Genomic DNA, 6,000 nt, shown 5'->3' with positions numbered 1-6,000 from the left:
GTTTTCCTCGTCAGAGGAATGTAAGTTTAAAACTCAGCTCCCAAGGGAGAGGGGTTTCTTAATTTTCCAATATACTATCCGAATGCTAAGAGTTTAACAAATAGTTGCTTCAAGATGACCACCTGGATTCTATTTCATTTACAGTGATTCAATTAGCAGTCATCTAAGGAATTCTGAAAATTTTCTGGGTGTGAATATACTGGCTCACAGAGATTTGTTGTTCTTAACCCAGATGCAACCCTGGCAAGCAGAGATGTGGAAAAAAAAACCATATCTAGTCCAGCCAAGGTGAAGGGCACTGCTCATCCAGTGCTTGGCTGAAAAACAGCCTGCATCCATCACCTGAAAGAAGACAAATGCCACTGTCATCCAATCTCCTGAGCTCCATCCATCACTGCTCAGCCAGGTTGGCTTGTTTTGTGTTTTGTTTTGTTGTTTGTTTTTTTTTTTTAAAGTGGATGTTAAAACTCACCTACACCACCTGACAACAAGCATTATCAGACATGGTACACCAAAGTGTTTTGATTTGACCCTAAAGGAGCCCCATGAACAGGTTTGGTCTTTTCCAACAGTTGGTGCTGTGAGGCACCCCAAAAGCATCCTCTACCCTGTACAGCCCCTCTGAGCCTGCTGGGAGGTTCTGCAGCCCACAGCCACCTCCACACTGAGCACAGCCTCAAGGCTACCACCTCTCTCCTCCTCTGCCTCCAGCTTTACTGCCTTGGGAGAGACTGTCTGATTTCCAGACACGAGGGCGTGGATATCACCCACATAAAGAAGCAGAACTCAAAGTAGTTATAAATATATTTCTGAATCACAGGAGGGAGGAGTAATTTTATAAGTTTCTTGGGAGTGATCTGGAAAACAGCACTCCCCACATCTGGGAACTAAAGTGCCTTAAAAACAGGCCTGGAGCAGAGAACATGTCTCATCTACATGAAGGGCTATGTAATTAGATAGCACTCTCTTATTGTTTTATCAAATATTCCTGCCTAGCTGTGGCTTGGCCATCTGCAGGAAATGAGCACCAATCCATTTTGTTACAATCCCGTTCCTCCTGAGTCATGAAGTTTTGACTGAAAGATTCACCGAGTTCAGTTTGTTTTCCTGTTTCTAACCGTGCTCTCAGTTCCGGGTCAGTCTGCAATGACTAACAGATCTGCCGCATCAGCTTCAGCACGGGCACGGGGGTTGTCTCCAACCAGCCTTTCAAACAAAGAGCCGAGAGGCTTGTTGGAATATCCAGCGTTTAACAGGTCACTGCACAGACAAACGTCTCAAGCTGGATGAGAGGGTGAGGGTTTGAAGAAACACTGCTCTGAAACAAGAACCAGCAGTAGCGCCTTTTGCTTTGTCCACAGATCCTCTTTGCTCTGCTGTGTTTGTGTGCGGTTCTGTCCTGCAAAGTCTGTGTGACATCCAGCTACCAGCCATCACCTTCTGTTTACAGATGGGGTTTGCCCTTTGATTCACCTTTAGACAAAAGTGGTTGAACTGGACAGAGAAGTCATGTCATTTTAGGGAATTTGAACAGCTACACCCCATTGCTCTCTGTTCTTCCTCCTGGTCCTAGCGCGACTTGCCATTTAGTGCACTAAGCTACAGTTATTCTACAGAGAGCACACGTACATCATGGCCTGTACAGGCATTTAGTGAACATACAGGAAGGGCTTGAGTTAGTCACTGGCCACTACAGAGCAAGCTTGCAAATTAAATGACAATTCGGTATGGGAGAAAAGCTCCTGTGCTTTGCATACAGCAGCGCAGAGATAGACTGGGGGGTGTAAAAGAAAGATACAACCCTGTGCTGTACAGCTAAGCAGAAGCTGGGAGAGGCACAGGGAAGGAGCAAAGCACAACCAGCAGAGAGCACCCAGATCCCTTCCCAGTTTGGTGCCAATCAGGACCAACCCTGGATCAGCAATAGTGGGTTAACTCCTGGGCTAGGGGGCACCCTCACCCCACTGCCACACCAGGAAAGGCTGAGGAGACCTGGGTGAGGTTTGTCCTGCACCATTACTAACGCTACTACCAATATCCCTCCTTCACAGAGAAGCTTTTTACCAATACTGGTCTTCTAACTGGCCGTATTGTTTCCTGCCTGATTGCAGCAAGATCTGGAAGCTGTCCTGCTGTCAGACCTCTGTGCACTGTCTTCTGCTTGACCTTATCTAACAAATCAATTCCCCAAGCTCAGGAGTGGAACACTTAAAGTTTTTACTCACCAGGAAAGTTTCACCAGAGGAAAGTCATGGGGAGTGCTAGCTTTCACAGACGCTTTTATTTTCTCACTAAGCTCCCCTTAATGAGAACTCCCTCGCTGCAGTTTCCCTCCCGTTCATTTGCACCCACCATCATGCTGCTGGTCCTTTCAAGGCTGTCAGTTCCCACTTCTTTCTCTTTTCTCTTAACTATTCTGAGACCAGTTTCTATTTCCATGCCCTCATCCAGGTTGCAAGGAGCAAATACCTTCTTTTCTTCAGCTACCACTTGCCACATTCTCCTTGGCTGGTTTCCTCCCTGATATCTCTACAGCTTCTCCCAGCTCTCGTCACAGGCTGTACTCTCTCCCTCAAAGCAAGGCAGCAACAGCTCTTGCTAAGATCCCTGACTTAGGTGCTTGCTGAAACAGCGTAGAACTGCTGGGCACAGCAATAATCCACTGCTGTCAAGGACCTACTGCATGCTGTGATTCACCCCAGGTTTTAACTCCTTGAGATTCTTCACACATCCCCCTCATCTAAGATCCTGTTACAGAAGCACTTGTATCACAAGACTCAGTTACACCATGCTTGTCCCTCAGCAAGGTTAAACTACCGCAGTTGTCTTCTCTTGCACTAAAGGTATAAGAAGTTCTTACCATCCTGCTAGACCCTAGTCTGACCAAAACTGGAGCACTGATCCAGTGCCACTTAGGCTGGTGATTGAATCAGGGCAGGACACAGCCAGGCTGTCACTGGATTCTGCCAGGCGTCTTTTCAGCACAGAGGTCTGTTATCCCTCACCCAAACTGGCCCCATGACATAATTCTTCCCACCTACTCTGGCTAGTGAAGTATCACCATCCCTTGCTACCTTCCTTGGAGGGAAGCTGTGTACCACAGCTCCGGCCAGCGCAGTTTCTGCACTCAGAAGTCACAACCTGTGACGAAACCTCTAGCCAAAAATCACCTGCCAAGCCTTTCTGAGCTCTTCACCAAGAAGTTTTGGTGATTTTGTATTTCCCTTGCCCAATACCAAAGTACTAATGACCTCATCAGACTGCTCCCCCTGCTCTGCTAATTCATACCAAACGTTTTGACTGTCAGAACTTGCTGATTCTCTCAGCTAAGGCTCCCCCGTGCGCAGCCTAAGCCCCGCACGCCCCGGTGGCTCTGCCCGTCCCAGCCTGCTGTTTGTATGAGCAGGGCCATTGGGTCAGCCCCTCCGTGGGACCAATGAGGCCTCACACCAGTGGGGCAGTGGGTTCAGCACCTTTCTCAACCACTGCAAATACTGGGGGGTTCAGGCTGTTCCACCCACCTGATCTCATCCGAAGTAGCCTTGAGAGCAGAGCTGCGTCAGAGGGGGGCACAGCTGCCAAAAGAGTTGTTCAACCTCTTTGGATTGTTTCCATGCCTTTGGAAAAAAAATTCCCTCTTTTTTTTTTTTTTCTTTTTCATTCAAGCTTTTCTAGATAAGCACATGACAAACATGAGTATCAGAGAGAATGAACAGCCTGCCTTCCAGTTAGGAATGAGTGACTATCAAAATTATCACTGTGATAATGAGATAGTCTGAACATGAGGGAACTCGATACAGTGGGAGATTTATCTTGGAACCAGTCCCTTGGCAGCCTGACCCCACATTGATGTCAGCACGGTTTCTCATTGCACAAAGGCTGGGGCTCAGACCTGGGATGTCAGACCCATCGCTATTCCAGATGCTGTAACATAGCAATGGCTGTTACCATCGATAAAACATTCGCTTCTCCCTTTTTTCTCCCAACTGTATTTTGGCAAGTGTTCTCAGGAATGGCTGTCCGAAAGCTTTCTCAGTCCCTTCCCCATCACACAGGGAATCATTCAGCTTTTTAAAGCCATGCTATTTTGCTTAGGTGTAATAATGTGGCACTTAGAGTGGAGGTAACTTCTGAGAGGGATATTGCAAGAGAGAGAGAGAACAGGTTGGTCTTGGGTCTGGATTTGGACAGCGTTAGCCAATGAAATAGAGCTGCTGTGCGGAAGGCATGCTGCGCTTAGCTGGGATGCCAGGGGGAGATGGTGCTCTGAAGCTTAATTACCTACCGGTATTCCAGTGGTAATTCCTTGGATCACCCAGCCACCCTGCTGCACTTAAATCCTGTACCCACATTGGATGCCCAACCGACCCAGAAAATGGCTTTCTTTCCTACCACAAACCAGGTCAATACTTCAAGTCCTGGCCTTCAAGGGTGCCAGGGTGAGGAGAGGGGCACGACAGGAGTCCAAGGCCTTTGTCCAACACTCCCAGATTCTCTTGTCACAAGGAATTACGTGAGCTCTGCAAACAGATAAGGAAAACCAGAAAGAGCAAACGCTGCTCTGCACAACCTTGACACGACAATCGATGCTGTAGTTTACCACCAGGAGCAAGTAAATAGCCCTGGAGTTGCATGCTGCATAGCAAACATTGCAGTTTTATCTGGATGACAGGCAGCAATTTGTGGCAAAGGGTAAATCTCTCTGTTCACTCATGCTTGACATATGGATGGTCTTGTTACATTCCCTGTTCTCAGCAGGTTTATGCATGAATTTAAGGTTAAGTACATGCCTGCAGGATCACGACCTTCATTTAATATTGCATAGCCCTGCAGACCCATAATTAATCCCTAACATGTTCAAGTGACAGCTCTCACCAGTAATGTCATCCATGCAGAATAGTGAAGCACATGTAAATATGTAAGTTCAGGCTGGGAGTCAGAGATTTTCCAGCCGTCGGAGAAGTGAGGCTCCAAGGGGGTTTCTGGCAGGATGAAGGGGACAAATGGTATTTTGGGCCATTTTACAGGCAGATTGGGCAGGCCAGGAGAGGGAGGGGTGATACAGTCACCTGCTCATTCATCTGGGAATGACAGCACCACTACGCTGCTGTTGCCTTTTACACAACCAACATTTTCTACTCTGAAAACTAAAGCAGTTTAGAGGTTGATCAAGTCTGGGAAGAAAGCTCCCACTATCTTCATCCTGAGCAGTCTGCAATTGTGATACTTGAACAGACCCAGCTCAGCCACACTTGCTCTCCTTTCTTCACTAAACCACTGGTTTTCAAACATACCAAAAAGGTGTGAAACCCACCAATGTGCCAGAACTCGGGGCTGGCAATCAGATCCGCACGGACAGAGTGCCCCAGGCAAGTCCTCACGCCCAGATAGAGTCCTGTCTGCTTCAGTCCTGAGAGTTGCTAATGCCAGTGATTTGTTTCCAAATTCTGCATATTTGATCTTTTTATCTAGTTGTTCTGTCACCAAAGATGAGCATGCTCAGTCAGGTTGGATCAACAAGTGTTTTATCACACAGGCAACACAACAGGCTATGTACAGTTCACATAAGTTTAATGATGTTTAATATTCGTTCACCAACAATATAAAATGTCAGATCTCCACTATTTAAGGACCAGAAACATGTCACACAGACAAGCATTGCTCAGAAATAGTTATGCTGTACATCAAACCTGAGTCAACTGGAGCACAACCAATAATTTGTCCTGCCACACATCTGGGGAGAGAAAAGATGAGTGTCTTACTAGTTATTCCAGACCCTACAAAAATACATATAGCCATTTCATTTAACCCTATTTCTTTAAAATATGTGTAAGAGTGCCTCTGGATGGATCCTACTGCATGTTTAAGCTGCTTAGATTTTTAAAAATTATTTTCTCCTTAATCTTTAGCAGCCCATGCATCAGACTGGAAAGATATATGGGAAAAGATCTATGTATTTTCTTTACTGATTTAATGATAGGAGACTTCTGGAATAGCTCT

This window comes from Athene cunicularia, assembly GCF_003259725.1.
Source record: "Athene cunicularia isolate RWA chromosome 14 unlocalized genomic scaffold, athCun1 chr14_part1, whole genome shotgun sequence".
NCBI classification, from domain to species: domain Eukaryota; kingdom Metazoa; phylum Chordata; class Aves; order Strigiformes; family Strigidae; genus Athene; species Athene cunicularia.
The sequence above is the reverse complement of the archived record's forward strand: the minus strand, read 5'-3'. Positions refer to the sequence as shown.